Consider the following 17,195-nt stretch of genomic DNA (forward strand, 5'->3'; position numbering starts at 1 on the left):
GTTGTTGTTGTTATTGTTGTTATTATTGTTGTTATTATTGCTGTTGTTGTTGTTATTATTGTTGTTGTTATTGTTGTTATTGTTGTTGTTATTGTTATTATTGTTGTTGTTATTGTTGTTGTTATTGTTGTTGTTGTTATTGTTGTTGTTATTATTGTTGTTGTTATTGTTATTATTGTTGTTGTTATTATTGTTGTTGTTGTTATTATTGTTGTTATTATTGTTGTTGTTGTTGTTGTTATTATTGTTGTTATTATTGTTGTTATTGTTGTTATTGTTGTTGTTATTATTATTGTTGTTATTATTGTTGTTGTTATTATTGTTGTTGTTATTGTTGTTGTTATTATTGTTGTTATTATTGTTGTTATTATTATTGTTGTTGTTATCGTTACAGGCGCTACGGTGTGGAGGGGCAGGACGGGAATGTTTCTCTTTGTCTGACTGCTCACGCGCGCGCGCCTCTCTCGTCCCGCGTGTCACGCTGCCCACGTGCTAGCCCCCCACTCTCTCCCCCCACTCTCCACACTCTCCCCACACTCTCTCCCCACTCTCTGCCCACACTCCCCCCACTATCTCCCCCCACTCTCCACACTCTCCCCACACTCTCCCCACACTCTCTGCCCACACTCTCTGCCCACACTCTCCCCACTCTCTCCCCACACTCTCCCCACACTCTCTGCCCACTAGAATCGAATCCTTGCTTCGACGAGACGACCTTTTGGACGAATCCGACCCACCCCCACCCCCCCCAATCCCCAACCCCCCCCCCCACTCTGGGACACCCACGAGCGGTGACCCCCCCCACCTCACCCCTCCAATCCCCCAACCCCAACAACAACATCAACAACAACCGCCATTCGCCACTAAGTGGCGGTGACATCACCACGACGCTTGTGCCAGGCTATGTGCACCCTGAGGCCACGTGAAGTGTCGAACGCCCGCTGGCAGGAGGTCACGGGGCAGACCCAGCAGGTGCCACGGGTCGACTGACTGAGATGACTGGCTGATGCACCACCTGTGCCCCCTACTGTGCCAACCTGCTGTGCTTTAGCCACCCGGCGCTCCGCTCGTTGTTGTGAGCGTCGCTCCTCCGCCCTCCGTTGTTGTTGGAGGGCGACTGCCTCCAACTGCCCAGTAGCAGCGTCCTTCACGAGCCTCCTCCTCCACAGAGGCCGATCTTGACACCGCTGGTACCAGTCATCGGCAAGTCCACTCAGCTCCACGTCCTCCCGTACCACACCACTCCATCTCTTCTCTAGCCCCGTGACGCGCCCGTTTAGCCCCCTCGATTCGGCCGAATGAAAGCTCTGGTACACACACGAGGGGTGAAGTGTGGGTAACTGCCCAGATGTATATAGATATAGAGACGGGCCGGTTTCGACTTTCAGTGTCTCATCAGCAGCGTTCACGCTCGCTTGAATCAATGCTGGCCTCGTCTGGCCCACATGTTTATATCGGCGAAGGGACACGGTGGTCTGTGAGCTTTTCAAGGAAAGAGAAGGCACCGCTTTTCCCTTCCAATCCGAGGTGAATAAATGCCTTTTCTAACGTGAGTTGAAAGAGCAAATCAAGGGAGGACGCGCGGTGAAAATTGGGGCGTTATTGAGCATCTTTCAATGTAACTGTTACCGTTGTGTCTGAGTTTATGTAACGTGTTATCTGTCTTGGCAGACGATGAGTGTGTGGGTAGGTGTGTGTGTGTGTGCGTGTGGGTCTCTCCCTTGCCCCTACAGTCTGTCACAGGCTACACGGGTGATCTTTGTATTAGTGGGGAGCGGTGATGCAGCGGTGCACGTGGCTGCGCTACGAACCAGGCGACCCGGGTTCGAATACCCGCTCAACACCGGTGACGATTACTTGAACCGGTCCTGGGCCTCCCCTAGGTCGACTCGGCCTCAAATGAGTACCTGATGTGGTGTGTATACATCGCCACGAGGGAGACAAAGGCGGCCGGGCCTGGTGTTGACCACCCACCACCTCGTGTGCTGTGACGGCGTTCTTAGGTGCTCGCTTAACAGCACCCTGCCCCAACAGTCATGTCGCAGGCTATAGCGGGGATCTTTGTCCATGATAGAGGGTTTTTTTTGGTGAGGTCGCGTGATTATAAATGTGCCGTTAAGCCCGCCACCACCCGACACAGCCATTTAGTAAGGGGTTATCACTCAAACAACACGTGGCCAATTCGTTACTAGCTCAGCACACACCGGTTGTGTGTTGGAGAGTAAAGCCACTACAACATTTACAATTATAGTGCAGTGTATAGTGTAGCGTATAGTGTATAGTGTAGTGTATGGCGTTGTGTATATTTGTAGTGTATAGTGTAGTGTATAGTGTAGTGTATAGTCGTGTATAGTGTAGTGTATATTTGTAGTGTATAGTGTAGTGTATAGTGTAGTGTATAGTAGTGTATAGTGTAGTGTATAGTGTAGTGTATAGTAGTGTAGTGCATAGTGTAGTATATAGTGTAGTGTATAGTGTAGTGTATAGTAGTGTAGTGTATAGTGTAGTGTATATTGCAGTGTATAGTGCAGTGTATATTAGTGTAGTATATAGTGTAGTGTATAATGTAGTGTATAGTAGTGTATTGTAGATTGTAGTGTATAGTGTAGTGTATAGTGTAGTATATAGTGTAGTGTATAGTGTAGTGTATAGTAGCGTAGTGTATAGTGTAGTGTATAGTAGTGTATAGTGTAGTGTTTAGTGTAGTGTATAGTGCAGTGTATAGTGTAGTGTATAGTGTAGTGTATAGTGTAGTGTATAGTGTAGTGTATAGTGTAGTGTATAGTGTAGTGTATAGTGTAGTGTTTAGTGTAGTGTATAGTGTAGTGTATAGTGCAGTGTATAGTGTAGTGTATAGTAGTGTAGTGTATAGTGTAGTATATAGTGCAGTGTATAGTGTAGTGTATAGTGTAGTGTATAGTGTAGTGTATAGTGTAGTGTATAGTGTATAGTGTAGTGTATAGTGTAGTGTATAGTGTAGTGTATAGTGTAGTTTATAGTGCAGTGTATAGTGTAGTGTATAGTGTAGTATACCCACTACAACATTTACACTTCGGGTACCGTGACGTTTCGCAGGTACTTACAACAACCACAACAACAACAGCATCATCATCATAATCAGGCGGACAGCCGCAGACTTGTGGAGACAATCCTCCTGCTGTTTCGGCCTTCAATATCTTTGCGTGCGCGTCGAGTGGTGGACGGTGATTGACCGAAGTTTGTTTTACGTGGCCGGGCTGATAAGTCGCTCACAGCACTTGCCCCCAAACGTCCGTCAAGGCTATACGGACGGGTGGACCTTTGTCTTTGTGTGCGCGTGTAGCCGTGGGCGTGGATTGACTGAAGTTTTTTGTTTGTTTTGTGGCCGGGTTGCTCTCCCTGACGCCGTTTTAGCGACCTTGCCAAGATGCCATAAATCAGAAGTTATCACCTCGCCAGCTCCCAGCTGTAAGGGTGGTGGGTGGGTGGAGGGTAGTGGGGGTGGGTGGTAGTGGTGGGTGGTAGTGGTGGGTGGTAGTGGTAGGTGGTAGTGGTGGGTGGTAGTGGTGGGTGGAAATTGGTGGAGGTTGTTCGTGGTGGAGGGTGGTGGTGGGTGGTAGTGGTGGGTGGCAGTGGTGGGTGGTAGTGGTGGGTGGTAGTGGTGGGTGGTAGTGGTGGGTGGTAGTTGTGGGTGGAAAGTGGTGGAGGTTGTTCGTGGTGGAGGGTGGTAGTGGTGGGTGGTATTGGTGGGTGGTAGTGGTGAGTGGAAATTGGTGGAGGTTGTTCGTGGTGGAGGGTGGTGGGTGGTAGTGGTGGGTGGTAGTGGTGGTTGGTAGTGGTGGGTGATAGCGGTGGGTGATAGCGGTGGGTGGTAGTGGTGGGTGGTAGTGGTTGGTGGTAGTGGTGGGTGGTAGTGGTGGGTGGTAGTGGTGGGTGATAGCGGTGGGTGGTAGTGGTGGGTGGTAGTGGTTGGTGGTAGTGGTGGGTGGCAGTGGTGGGTGGTATTGGTGGGTGGTAGTGGTGGGTGGTAGTGGTGGGTGATAGTGGTGGGTGATAGCGGTGGGTGATAGCGGTGGGTGGTAGTGGTGGGTGGTAGTGGTTGGTGGTAGTGGTGGGTGGTAGTGGTGGGTGGTATTGGTGGGTGGTAGTGGTGGGTGGTATTGGTGGGTGGTAGTGATGGGTTGTAGTGGTTGGTGGTAGTGGTGGGTGGTATTGGTGGGTTGTAGTGGTTGGTGGTAGTGGTGGGTGGTAGTGGTGGGTGGTAGTGGTGGGTGGTAGTGGTGGGTTGTAGTGGTTGGTGGTAGTGGACTGCCCCTGGCAAATAGTGAAGTGACTTGAGCGGAGTGAGTGGAGGAGTGAGATCCCAATCATCATAATCAGTATCATCATCAACATCATCATCAGCATCATCATCAGCATCATCATCAGTATCATTATCATCATCATCAGTATCATCATCATCAGTGTCATGATCATCAGTATCATCATCAGCATCATCATCAGTATCATTATCATCATCATCAGTATCATCGCCATCATCAGTGTCATCATCATCAGCATCATTATCATCAACATCATCATCATCAGTATCATCATCATCATCATCAGTATCATCATCAGTATCATCATCATCAGTATCATCGCCATCATCAGTGTCATCATCATCAGCAACATCATCATCAGTATCATCATCATCAGTATCATCAGCATTAGCATCCTCATCAGCATCATCAGTATCATCATCATCATCAGTATCATCATCAGTATCATCATCAGTATCATCATCAGCATCATCAGCATCATCAGTATCATCATCAGTATCATCATCAGTATCATCATCATCAGTATCATCGCCATCATCAGTGTCATCATCATCAGCAACATCATCATCAGTATCATCATCATCAGTATCATCATCAGCATCAGCATCCTCATCAGCATCATCATCATCAGTATCATCATCATCAGTATCATCATCAGTATCATCATCAGCATCATCATCAGCATCATCATCAGTATCATCATCAGTATCATCATCATCATCAGTATCATCGCCATCATCAGTGTCATCATCATCAGCAACATCATCATCAGTATCATCATCATCATCAGTATCATCATCAGCATCAGCATCCTCATCAGCATCATCATCATCAGTATCATCATCATCATCAGTATCATCATCAGTATCATCATCAGTATCATCATCAGCATCATCAGCATCATCATCATCATCAGTATCATCATCAGTATCATCATCGTATCATCAGTATCATCGCCATCATCAGTGTCATCATCATCAGCAACATCATCATCATCAGTATCATCATCATCAGTATCATCATCAGCATCAGCATCCTCATCAGCATCATCATCATCAGTATCATCATCAGTATCATCATCAGTATCATCATCAGTATCATCATCAGCATCATCAGCATCATCATCAGTATCATCATCAGTATCATCATCAGCATCATCATCAGTATCATCATCAGTATCATCAGCATCATCATCAGCATCAAATGTCATTATCTGGTGGTGCTGCTGCTTCTGCGTTGGCGGTGATGCACAAACGTTAACCACAACAACAACACGTTCCGTGTCAATAACAACACGGCGTGTCTGTGTGTGTGTCTGTGTGTGTCTGTGTCTGTGTGTCTGTATGTGTGTGTGTCTGTGTCTGTGTGTATGTCTGTGTGTGTCTGTGTGTCTGTGTGTGTGTCTGTGTGTGTGTCTGTGTGTGTGTGTGTCTGTGTGTGTGTCTGTGTGTGTCTGTGTCTGTGTGTATGTCTGTGTGTGTGTCTGTGTGTGTGTCTGTGTGTGTGTCTGTATGTATGTCTGTGTGTGTCTGTGTCTGTGTGTCTGTGTGTGTGTCTGTGTGTATGTCTGTGTGTCTGTGTGTGTGTCTGTGTGTGTATCTGTGTCTGTGTGTATGTTTGTGTGTGTGTATGTGTGTCTGTGTGTGTGTCTGTGTGTATGTCTGTGTGTGTCTGTGTGTCTGTGTGTGTGTCTGTGTGTGTGTCTGTGTGTATGTCTGTGTGTGTCTGTGTCTGTGTGTCTGTGTGTCTGTGTGTGTGTCTGTGTGTGTGTCTGTGTGTCTGTGTGTGTCTGTGTCTGTGTGTATGTCTGTGTGTGTCTGTGTCTGTGTGTCTGTGTGTCTGTGTGCTGTGTGTGTGGGGAGTGGTGGTGTAGTGGTTAGCGCTACGCTGCGCTATGAACCCGGCGACCCGGGATCGATTCCCGCTCACGGCCAACGCCGGTGGCGATGATCTAAACCGGGTCCTGGGCCTCCCCTAGGTCGACTCAGCCTCAAATGAGTGCCTGGCGCGGTGTGTAGTAAACATCGCCACGAGGGAGACAAAGGCGGCCGGGGGTGGCGCTGGCCTCCTTCGCAGGTGCTACTCACTAACGGCCCTCGTCCCACGTGGCGCCCTGCAAATTCAGCGACACGGAGGCAGCGGCGAGGGGGTTGGTGGATCACCGGACAGATGGGCTGGGAAGCTCCTCTCGTAGCGTGGGCGGCCCTCGAGAGGATGGGGGGAGGTGGGGGACAAGGGGGAGGAGAAGGAGGTGGGGGCGAGCGAAGGGACCAAGGAGGAGGGGGAGGTGGAGGAGAAGGAGATGTGGGAGGGGATCGAGGCGGGAGGGAGGGAGGGGAGGGAGGGGAGAGACGGGACGGAGAGAAGGAGGAGACGGAGGGGAAGGAGGGAGGGGAGGGAGGGATGACGAGGAGGAGGGGGAGGATGTGAATGAGGAGAAGGAGATGTGGGAGGGGATCGAGGCGGGAGGGAGTGAGGGGAGGGAGGGGAGGGAGGGAGGGAGGGGAGAGACGGGACGGAGAGAAGGAGGAGACGGAGGGGAAGGAGGTAGGGGAGGGAGGGAGGGATGACGAGGAGGAGGGGAAGGATGTGAATGAGGACGAGCTACATGCGGGAGAAGGAGACGAGGTGTTGGAGGAGAGGAAGGGTGCGGGGGAGGAGGTAGATGAGGAGGTAGATGAGGAGGTAGATGAGGAGGAGTTCAAAGCGGTGAAAAGAAGCGAGGAGAAGGAGGAGGTGGAGGAGGCTTGGGTCTTATCCAAGCTGACCGCGTGGGTCAATGCGCTCTCAGTGACACCATGCCAGATGTTTGTTTGTTTTTTTGGGGCGTCAACAAAAAAAATCAATTTCGGACTCAATTGGCGCTCTGGGAGGGACGGTGAGGTGTGGGGTGGGGAGTGCTTCACGTCGTTCTTGTCGTTGTTGTTGTTGTTAATGACGAGGCGGGTTTCAAAATAATAAAAAAAAACCTACGTCTGTATTTTTCAACCTAATGACAACCGTCCCTGCCAAAATATGTAAGGGAAAAACAAGTCATAACATTAATAGTTTCACTCGTCACGCTCCCATATTCCTCGCACCATTAATCTCACGCGATTGAATGAAGGTTACACGAGGAGGCATAGAAGTCACGATAATAATAGTAAAAGATTTTCAATAAAACAACGGAAATTACAAAGGCGCATGCCTACAATTGCCACAAATGTGAGATGTTGACTACCTCGCCTGGTATGCAGGAGGTCGTGGTTCGATCCAGACCCTGACGCCTGCTGCTGCTGCTGTATATTTGGAGTTTGCGTGTCTCTCTCTCTCTCATCATCATCATCACGGTGGCTATGAGATGTTAACTACCTCGCCTGGTATGCAGAAGATCGTGGGTTCGATCCCGACCCTGCCGCCTGCTGTATATTTGGAGTTTGCCTGTCTCTCTCCATCATCATCATCACGGTGGTTAGGAGATGTTAACTACCTCGCCTGGTGTACAGGAAGTCGTGGGTTCGATCCAGACCCTGACGCCTGCTGTATATTTGGAGTTTGCGTGTCTCTCTCTCTCACCATCACGGTGGCTAGGGGATGTTAACTACCTCGCCTGGTGTACAGGAGGTCGTGGGGTTTGATCCCGACCCTAATACCTACTCACCCACCCACTCACTCATTCTCTCACACACTCACCCACTCACACACACACTCACCCACTCACTCATTCACTCACACACTCACCCACTCACACACTCACTCACCCACTCACTCATTCACTCACACACTCACCCACTCACACACTCACTCACCCACTCACTCATTCACTCACACACTCACCCACTCACACACTTACTCACACACTCATTCACTCACACAGCAGCCCTTCTCTTCTCTAGCCCGTGCCACTCACTCACCCACTCAATAACTCACCCACTCATTCACACACACTCACTCACCCATCAATCCATCTCTTCACTAGCCCGTGCCACTCACTCACTCACTCACCCAATCACTCACTCATTCACACACTCACACACTCAGTGTTTTATTCATGCGGGGGGATCTGGTGACTCGGAATGTTCTTAACAATTTAATTTTTACAATGCCCATGTATAATGTAGGGCCTCTCTTTGTGCCAAACTGCTGACGCTAAGATTGACTGCTGAGGATGGGAGTTTTTATTTTATGACTGATATATGTTGTATTTGTTTTATTATTATTTATATATGATGTCTCTTTTTTTTCCTTTCTCCCTCCCCTTCCCCCTGGCTCTGCTTTGCTTTTAAAACTTCCGTCGGAATTTTTGACAGCTGTGGGAGAACGAACCACTTTAACTTCCTTCGTCGTCAGGATTAATAGCAGCAGATTAAAGATCAAATTTTAGATGCTGCTATCCACTCGATTGTCTGTTGCCTTTAAGGTGAGCGAAGGCAGCGGAGTGTTTACGATGTCGGCGGTCGATGGTTTGGCATTGGTGGTCGCACCACGAGCAGGCCGCCGAATCTCTGATGGCGCCATTCGTGGCCATCGGGAGGCCACACGGGCCACGTGACCGCACTGGCCACGTGACCACACTGGCCACGCGGTTTGTGCGGCCACGTGGGTCTCTGTGTGAGTCTATGGGTCTCTGTGTGAGTCTATGGGTCTCTGTGTGAGTCTATGGGTCTCTGTGTGAGTCTATGGGTCTCTGTGCGAGTCTATGGGTCTCTGTGTGAGTCTATGGGTCTCTGTGTGAGTCTATGGGTCTCTGTGCGAGTCTGTGGGTCTCCGTGTGAGTCTACGGGTCTCTGTGTGAGTCTGTGGGTCTCTGTGTGAGTCTATGGGTCTCTGTGCGAGTCTATGGGTCTCTGTGTGAGTATATGTGTCTCTGTGCGAGTCTATGGGACTCTGTGCGAGTCCATGGGTCTCTGTGTGAGTCTATGGGTCTGTGTGCGAGTCTATGGGTCTCTGTGCGAGTCTATGGGTCTCTGTGTGAGTCTATGGGTCTCTGTGTGAGTCTATGGGTCTCTGTGCGAGTCTATGGGTCTCTGTGCGAGTCTATGGGTCACTGTGTGAGTCTACGGGTCTCTGTGTGAGTCTACGGGTCTCTGTGTCAGTCTATGGGTCTCTGTGTGAGTCTATGGGTCTGTGTGCGAGTCTATGGGTCTCTGTGTGACTATGGGTCTCTGTGTGAGTCTATGGGTCTATGTGCGAGTCTATGTTCTCTGTGTGAGTCTCTGGGTCTCTGTGTGAGTCTATGGGTCTCTGTGTGAGTCTATGGGTCTCTGTGCGAGTCTATGCGTCTCTGTACGAGTCTATGGGTCACTGTGTGAGTCTACGGGTCTCTGTGTGAGTCTACGGGTCTCTGTGTGAGTCTATGGGTCTCTGTGAGTCTATGGGTCTGTGTGCCAGTCTATGGGTCTCTGTGTGACTATGGGTCTCTGTGTGAGTCTATGGGTCTGTGTGCGAGTCTATGGGTCTCTGTGCGAGTCTATGGGTCTCTGTGTGAGTCTATGGGTCTCTGTGTGAGTCTATGGGTCTCTGTGTGAGTCTGTGGGTCTCTGTGTGAGTCTATGGGTCTCTGTGTGAGTCTATGGGTCTCTGTGCGAGTCTATGGGTCTCTGTGCGAGTCTATGGGTCTCTGTGTGAGTCTATTGGTCTCTGTGTGAGTCTATGGGTCTTTGTGTGAGTCTATGGGTCTCTGTGTGAGTCTATGCGTCTCTGTGTGAGTCCGTGGATCTCTGTGTGAGTCTATGGGTTTCTCTGTGAGTCTATGGGTTCTCTTTGTGAGTCTATGGGTCTGTGTGCGAGTCTATGGGTCTCTGTGTGAGTCTATGGGTCTCTCTGTGAGTCTATGAGTCTCTGTGTGAGTCTATGGGTCTGTGTGCGAGTCTATGGGTTTCTGTGTGAGTCTATGGGTCTCTCTGTGAGTCTATGGGTCTCTGTGTGAGACTATGTGTCTTTGTGTGAGTCTATGGGTCTCTGTGTGAGTTTGTGGGTCTTTGCGTGAGTCTATGTGTCTCTGTGTGAGTCTATGTGCGTGTGTTTTATAGTGAATTTCTTTCTCACCGTACGTAGCCAACCGTCGCGTGGGCATTCATCAGCGGCAATGAAATCATCGACAGAATTCTCAACGCACGTCCATTCGAAATGTGGGCATGGCAAAAATAAAGCGGAGGAGCAGGAGGAGAGGAGATGCATCGCCGCACCAACCCCGACTCTGGGAACTTGGCACGACCCTCCCGAAAGAGACGCGTGAGCATCGACAATGAGTGAGTGTGGACGGGGGGCACGGTGGCTAGGAGATGTTAACTACCTCGCCCGGTATACAGGAGGTCGTGGGTTCGATCCCGACCCTGACGCCTTGCTGTATATTTGGAGTTTGCGTGTCTCTCTCTCATCATCATCACGGTGGCTAGGAGATGTTGACTTCCTGGCCCGGTGTACAGGAGGTCGTGGGTTCGATCCCGACCCTGACGCCTGCTGCTGTATATTTGGAGTTTGCGTCTCTCTCTCATCATCATCACGGTGGCTATGAGATGTTAACTACCTCGCCAGGTGTACAGAAGGTCGTGGGTTCGATCTCGACCCTGACGACGCCTGCTGTACATCCATCTCATCCCTCCTGCTCCCTCGTCCGCCGACCCCACACTCCTCTGTGTATCTTTGCTGAACCCCGTGCCCTCCCCCCCCAATACTGGGCATCTGTGAGATAAAAAAGAGCTTCATAGCTCATCGGATTTCTCCTGCAGTCTAAAAATAAACATTCCTCCTACCCCTTCTTCCCCCCCCCACCCCTGTTTTTCCCCCCTCCTCCCCGCTCCTCCCCCTCCCTCCTCCTCCCTCCTCCTCCCCACCCCCCACCCCTCTACCCATCACCCCCCCCCACCCCCCAGCGACACGTGAGTGTCTGCTACGCTGTGTCTACTCTCTGTCGACTTAACAAGCAAAATCCGACGGCTGCTGACTCCGCGTGCCGGGCTCGCCGGGTAAAGCGGAAGGTGGGCGGGGAGGAGGAGGGGGAGTTTGGGGGGTGGGGGGGGGGTGAGATAGGGGGGCTGCGTGGTGGTGGTGGTGGTGGGGGGGGGGCTCTGTAGTGGAATGCCCCCCACGGCACGCACAGTCCGAAGCCATCCCGAAAGCACCACCCCACCGCTCCACACAGCCAACTCATCAGAGTCACACCCGCTCCGACTGTAGTCACCACTCACTCACTCACCCCTTACCCACCCATCCCACCATACCCAGTGGGGATCTTTCTCTTAATCCCAAAGGGGCCGTCCATAAATGACGTCACGCACCTAGGAGGGGGGGGAGGGGGGATTCAGACAGTTGTAACGATTGCTTGACGAGGCGGGGGGGGGGGGGGTGTTAAGAAATGTGACGTCACATCAAAATTGCGCAACTTTAAATAAATATAGACAACACGTTCTAGTTAATTAAATAGACTTTTTTTTATTAAATGTTTTCTCCTACAACATCAGAGTGCAGCGCCACATTAAACACGCAACTACGATGACAACGATAGTTCAAAGCGATTTGAAGCATGTTTCATTTTCAAAATGGAAATATGGTTTTGGGAAGGGGGGCGGGGGTGGTAGAGCTTTGTGACGTCATATTTGAGGGGGGGGAGTCTGACTTTTTTTGATGTGACGTCACATTTATCAAATCTAGAATCGTCACAAATGTCTGACCCCCCCCTCCTCCCCCCTCCATAGGTGCGTGACGTCATTTATGGACGGACCCTTTAGGTCTCCCCCTCTCTCTCTCTCTCCACGTGGTCTCGTCGATGTTTCTCCGGGTCCCCCGGGGGTTTTACCCCATCCAACATTGGCAATGAACGTCACGCGTTTGGAGTGCTTTGGCTGCCCCTATGAACGTCCAACGTGATGGCGATAGGCAAATTTGTTGGGCTTTCATTTGCGATGGCCAGGTCGCGCGTGACAAAGAGCTGCATCGCTCAGTGGATCCTTCTTACCTTGTAAAAGACAGCAGAAGTTTAAGTTGTGAATATCCTGAGCGTGTCATGAAGAGACAAAGTGAATCAATAAAAAGGGGTTTTTCCCCCTTTTTTCTGGCACCAAAACTTAAACTTTTTTTTTACAAGGATTCATGTTACTGCATTAACCACAATACCTGCAGTCAAAATGCAAACAAAAAACACAAACTATGATAATATATGTGGCATTGTCCTTGAAACTGATTGGTCCACACCAAGGGACGGCTTGCTTTTGAGCCTCGACTCAATTGGTGCTCGACCAGATGACGCCAAAAGGCGTTACACAGCTCAAAGACAATGCCACTATCAAAGTAATGAGGGCTCGGGGTGAGCATCTACATCATTAGACCTACTTTGCCAGTACCATAATGTAATAATAATAATAATAGTAGGGTTTTTCCCCTTTTTTCTGGTAACAAAACTGAAACCTTTTTTTACAAGGATTCATATTTACTGTATTAACCACAATAGCTGCAGTCAAAATGCAAACAAAAAACACACTATGATAATATGATGCATTGTCCTGATTGGTCCACACCAATTGGGTCGAGGCTCAAAAGAAAGCCGTCCCTTGGTGTGGACCAATCAGTTTCAAGGACAATGCATCAAATATTATCATAGTATGTGTTTTTTGTTTGCATTTTGACTGCAGCTATTGTGGTTAATGCAGTAAACATGAATCCTTTAAAAAAAAAAAGGTTTACGTTTTATTGCCAGAAAAAAAGGGGAAAAACCCTGTTATTATATTTTGGTACTGGCAAAGGAGGTCTCATGAAAGTGAATCAAGTGTGGGAATTTGCGTACTTGTGCATTTTGAACTTGGATACTTTATTTTATTTAATAATGTGTTTGCCTTCCCTGTACTCTTTTTTTATTTTTGTTTGCTGTTGTAACGTTCTGATTTTCAGCTACTGGACATCTGTGGAAAAGCGCTTCATGGCTCATCGGATTTCTGCAGGATAAATACAGATTCTGAGTTTGCTCTCATAATGTGCGTATTGTGTGAGCTTGCGCTATAACTCCTGATGACGCTGGATGGAATCTCCAACGAAACGTCGTACATGATTGTCGAACAGTGGCGGTGACGCCACCACGGTGCTTGTGCCCGGCTAGGTGCACTTTGAGGTTAGAAATACACACACGCTCGCCCGCACGCATGCGCTACCAATCTGTGCTGAGGCAAGAAAGCCATTCGGTCCGCTGGAAGTGGAGGTCACGGAGTTACTTCTGGGATGACTTCTTCTGCAAGTGACGCTCTGATCTACTCAGGGCAGCCCGCGGAAGTGGATATCACAGAGTTACCTCTGAGATTCCATCCTCAAGTGATGATCGGGTTAACCCAGAACGATCCGCTGGAAGTGGAAGTCACGGAGCTACTTCTGGGATGACTTCTTCTGCAAGTGACGGTCTGATCTACTCAGGGCAGCCCGCGGAAGTGGATATCACAGAGTTGTCTCTGAGATTAATTCTTCTTCTTCTTAGTTAGTAGAGGTTTCCCCCTGGATTTGTACGGTAGTAGTCGTGGTCGTGGTAGTTTGATACTTAAAAACAGGGGCACACAAAGCGAAACCGCGTTGCATCACGGACCACAATGCACCGCACGAGGAGACAGCTGCCTGTCGAGTAGCGCACACAGTACACACAGTAGACAGCCAATGAGGTACAGGGACTCCTCTACATACAAACTTTCGAATTTTCAGAGATACAAACAAACCTGGTCCGTATGTCCAGTTGCCTGCTCGGACCGAGAGTCGTACGTTCCACTGCCAAGCAACAGATGGTGGTGGTGGCATCTACATCTGCAGAACGTGAAGAACCAGTAGCATCTACATCTGCAGAACGTGAAGAACCAGTAGCATCTACATCTGCAGAACGTGAAGAACCAGTGGCATCTACATCTGCAGAACGTGAAGTACCAGCGGCACCTACATCTGCAGAACGTGAAGAACCAGTGGCATCTACATCTGCAGAACGTGAAGAACCAGTAGCATCTACATCTGCAGAACGTGAAGATCCAGTGGCATCTACATCTGCGTAACGTGAAGAACCAGTGGCATCTACATCTACAGAACGTGAAGAACCAATGGCATCTACATCTGTAGAACGTGGAGAACCAGTGGCATCTACACCTGCAGAACGTGAAGAACCAGTGGCATCTACATCTGAAGAACGTGAAGAATCAGTGGCATCTACACCTGCAGAACGTGAAGAACCAGTGGCATCTACATCTGCAGAACGTGAAGAACCAGTGGCATCTACACCTGCAGAACGTGACAAACCAGTGGCATCTACATCTGTAGAACGTGAAGAACCAGTGGCATCTACATCTGCAGAACGTTAAGAATCAGTGGCATCTACATCTGCAGAACGTGAAGAACCAGTGCCATCTACATCTACAGAACGTGAAGAACCAGTGGCATCTACACCTGCAGAATGTGAAGAACCAGTGGCATTTACATTTGCAGAACGTGAAGAACCAGTGGCATCTACATCTGCAGAACGTTAAGAATCAGTGGCATCTACATCTGCAGAACGTGAAGAACCAGTGCCATCTACATCTGCAGAACGTGAAGAACCAGTGGCATCTACATCTGCAGAATGTGAAGAACCAGTGGCATCTACATCTGCAGAACGTGAGGAACCAGTGGCATCTACATCTGCAGAACGTTAAGAATCAGTGGCATCTACATCTGCAGAATGTGAAGAACCAGTGGCATCTACATCTGCAGAACGTGAGGAACCAGTAGCATCTACATCTGCGAACGTGAAGAACCAGTGGCTGCCTGTCGATTAGTGCACACAGTACACACACAGTACACACACAGTACACGCACAGTGCACAGGCAATGAGGTACAGAGATTCCTCCACTTACGATCCTATCACGGAGATGCCTCTGACATGATTTTCTTCCGTTTCTTTCAGTTACCTCTGAATTCCCCTTCTTCAAGTAACGTCTGGTCAGTCGAAGAAAGGCCCGCAGAAGCTGAAATCACAGAGTTGCCTCTGAAATCACAACTTCAAGTGAAACTCTGGTACACTTCTAGTGGAGGGAAGCACGTGCCCACTCACTCTGCATGCGGTACGAAAGTTAATGTTCGGCGCATTACGAAAGTCACATCGGTATTTTAATTCTCGGAGTTGGGATATTAGCAAAATGTATGTTAGTGTTTTTGGTTCTTCCGGGGAAGCCACGTAGATAGAAAATAAAAATAAAATGAAAATAATAAAATACATTTTGCAAAATAAAAAAATACAAAATTTTATTTGAAAATAATTTAAGCAAAAAGCCCACGACGTCTCGACCGCAACCAACGTCGTGAGTTTTTTGCTTTAACTATTTTGCAATTTTTCAATGTAACTTTTTAAATTTGAATTTTATTTTACTAGTTTATTTTTTTTATATTTTTATCTACGTGACTTTACCGAAAGAACCAAGATTATGAATTCCCGCAGTCACGAAAGTTTAGTCAAAATTGCATGTAAGTATATACCGTATGTATGTTGAACTTCTTTGTTACCGTACGTAGCCAACCTTTTAATCGGAGGGGTGGGGGGGGGGGGAGGATCAAACTAAGCACAAAAAGCCGTTCTAAAGAAATGAGTTCTCAGTCTAGACGATTTAAAAGTGCATAGCTAAAGTGGATTCCTAATAACGGCTTAGTGTAAATCAGTGCATTATACAGTAGTGTATAGTGTAGTCGTGGAATGTATAGTGTAGTGTTTCGTGTATCGTATTATAGGAGTGTAGTGCGTAGTAGTGCAGTGTATTATAGTTTTGTATATTTTTTTCTACCTACGTGACTTTACTGAAAGAACCAAAGAGTATGGATTCTCACAGTCACGAAAGCTTCAAATCAAGAGCAAACACGCAAAGCAGTTCTAAAGAAACGAGTCCGTCAACCTCGATGATGATGATGATGATGACGATGGTTTAAAAGTTGCACGGTTCCCAGTGGCTTACTAATATCGGAAGGGAAGAGCGTTCCAGACGGCCGCTAAAGCGCGTCTTGAAAGCACGTCGGTGACCTCCACCGTCTTCGTCCGATGGCTTGGCCACAAGCGACTTTGTTGCTGTTGCGAGGATGACGGCCGGGGGAGGTCACCTTTGTGATGGTTTAGAGCTCCTTGACGCGATAGGCGAGGTAATTGATTAAAATTTAAGTGCTGAACCAAATTTAGTATGATGGGGGATGTTTATTTTAGTTCGAGGGCAGTCATTGGTGACCTGACCGTGACCATTAATCGGGTGGCCAGCTAATTAATTCGAGCTCAAGTATTTGATGGTGGTTCTGCTGCTATCACTGGTGCTGCGTTGGCAGTGGTGAACAAACAACAACAAAAACAACAACCTATGCCTGACAAACCCGTGCCTTTATAAAACGCAAGGTTCATCCTACAAAGTCCCATCACAAACGGCTGTGCTCCGTATGGGCCTCAGAACTCAATTTATCTGTACAAGAAAACTGTAAAACCCGTATGGGTTGAGAGATGTACACTACACTACTATAACACTACACTATTATAACACTACACTACAACACCACTACACTACTATAACACTACACTACTATAACACTACACTACTTTACCACTACACTACAACACCAGTACACTACTATACCACTACACTACTATAACACTACACTACTACACCACTACACTACTAAACCACTACACTACAACACCACCACACTACAACACCACTATACTTCTATACCACTACACTACTATAACACTACATCACTATAACTCTACACTACTATACCACTACACTAATATAACACTACACTACTACACCACTACACTACTATACCACTACCCTACTACACCACTACACTACAACACCACCACACTACAACACCACTATACTTCTATACCACTACACTAATACAACACTACACTACTATACCACTACACTACTATACCACTCCACTAC

The sequence above is a fragment of the Petromyzon marinus genome, chromosome 58 (genome assembly GCF_048934315.1).
Source record: "Petromyzon marinus isolate PM22_M1 ecotype Great Lakes invasive population chromosome 58, UKy_Petmar_22M1.pri1.0, whole genome shotgun sequence".
In the NCBI taxonomy this organism is placed as follows: Eukaryota; Metazoa; Chordata; class Hyperoartia; order Petromyzontiformes; family Petromyzontidae; genus Petromyzon; species Petromyzon marinus.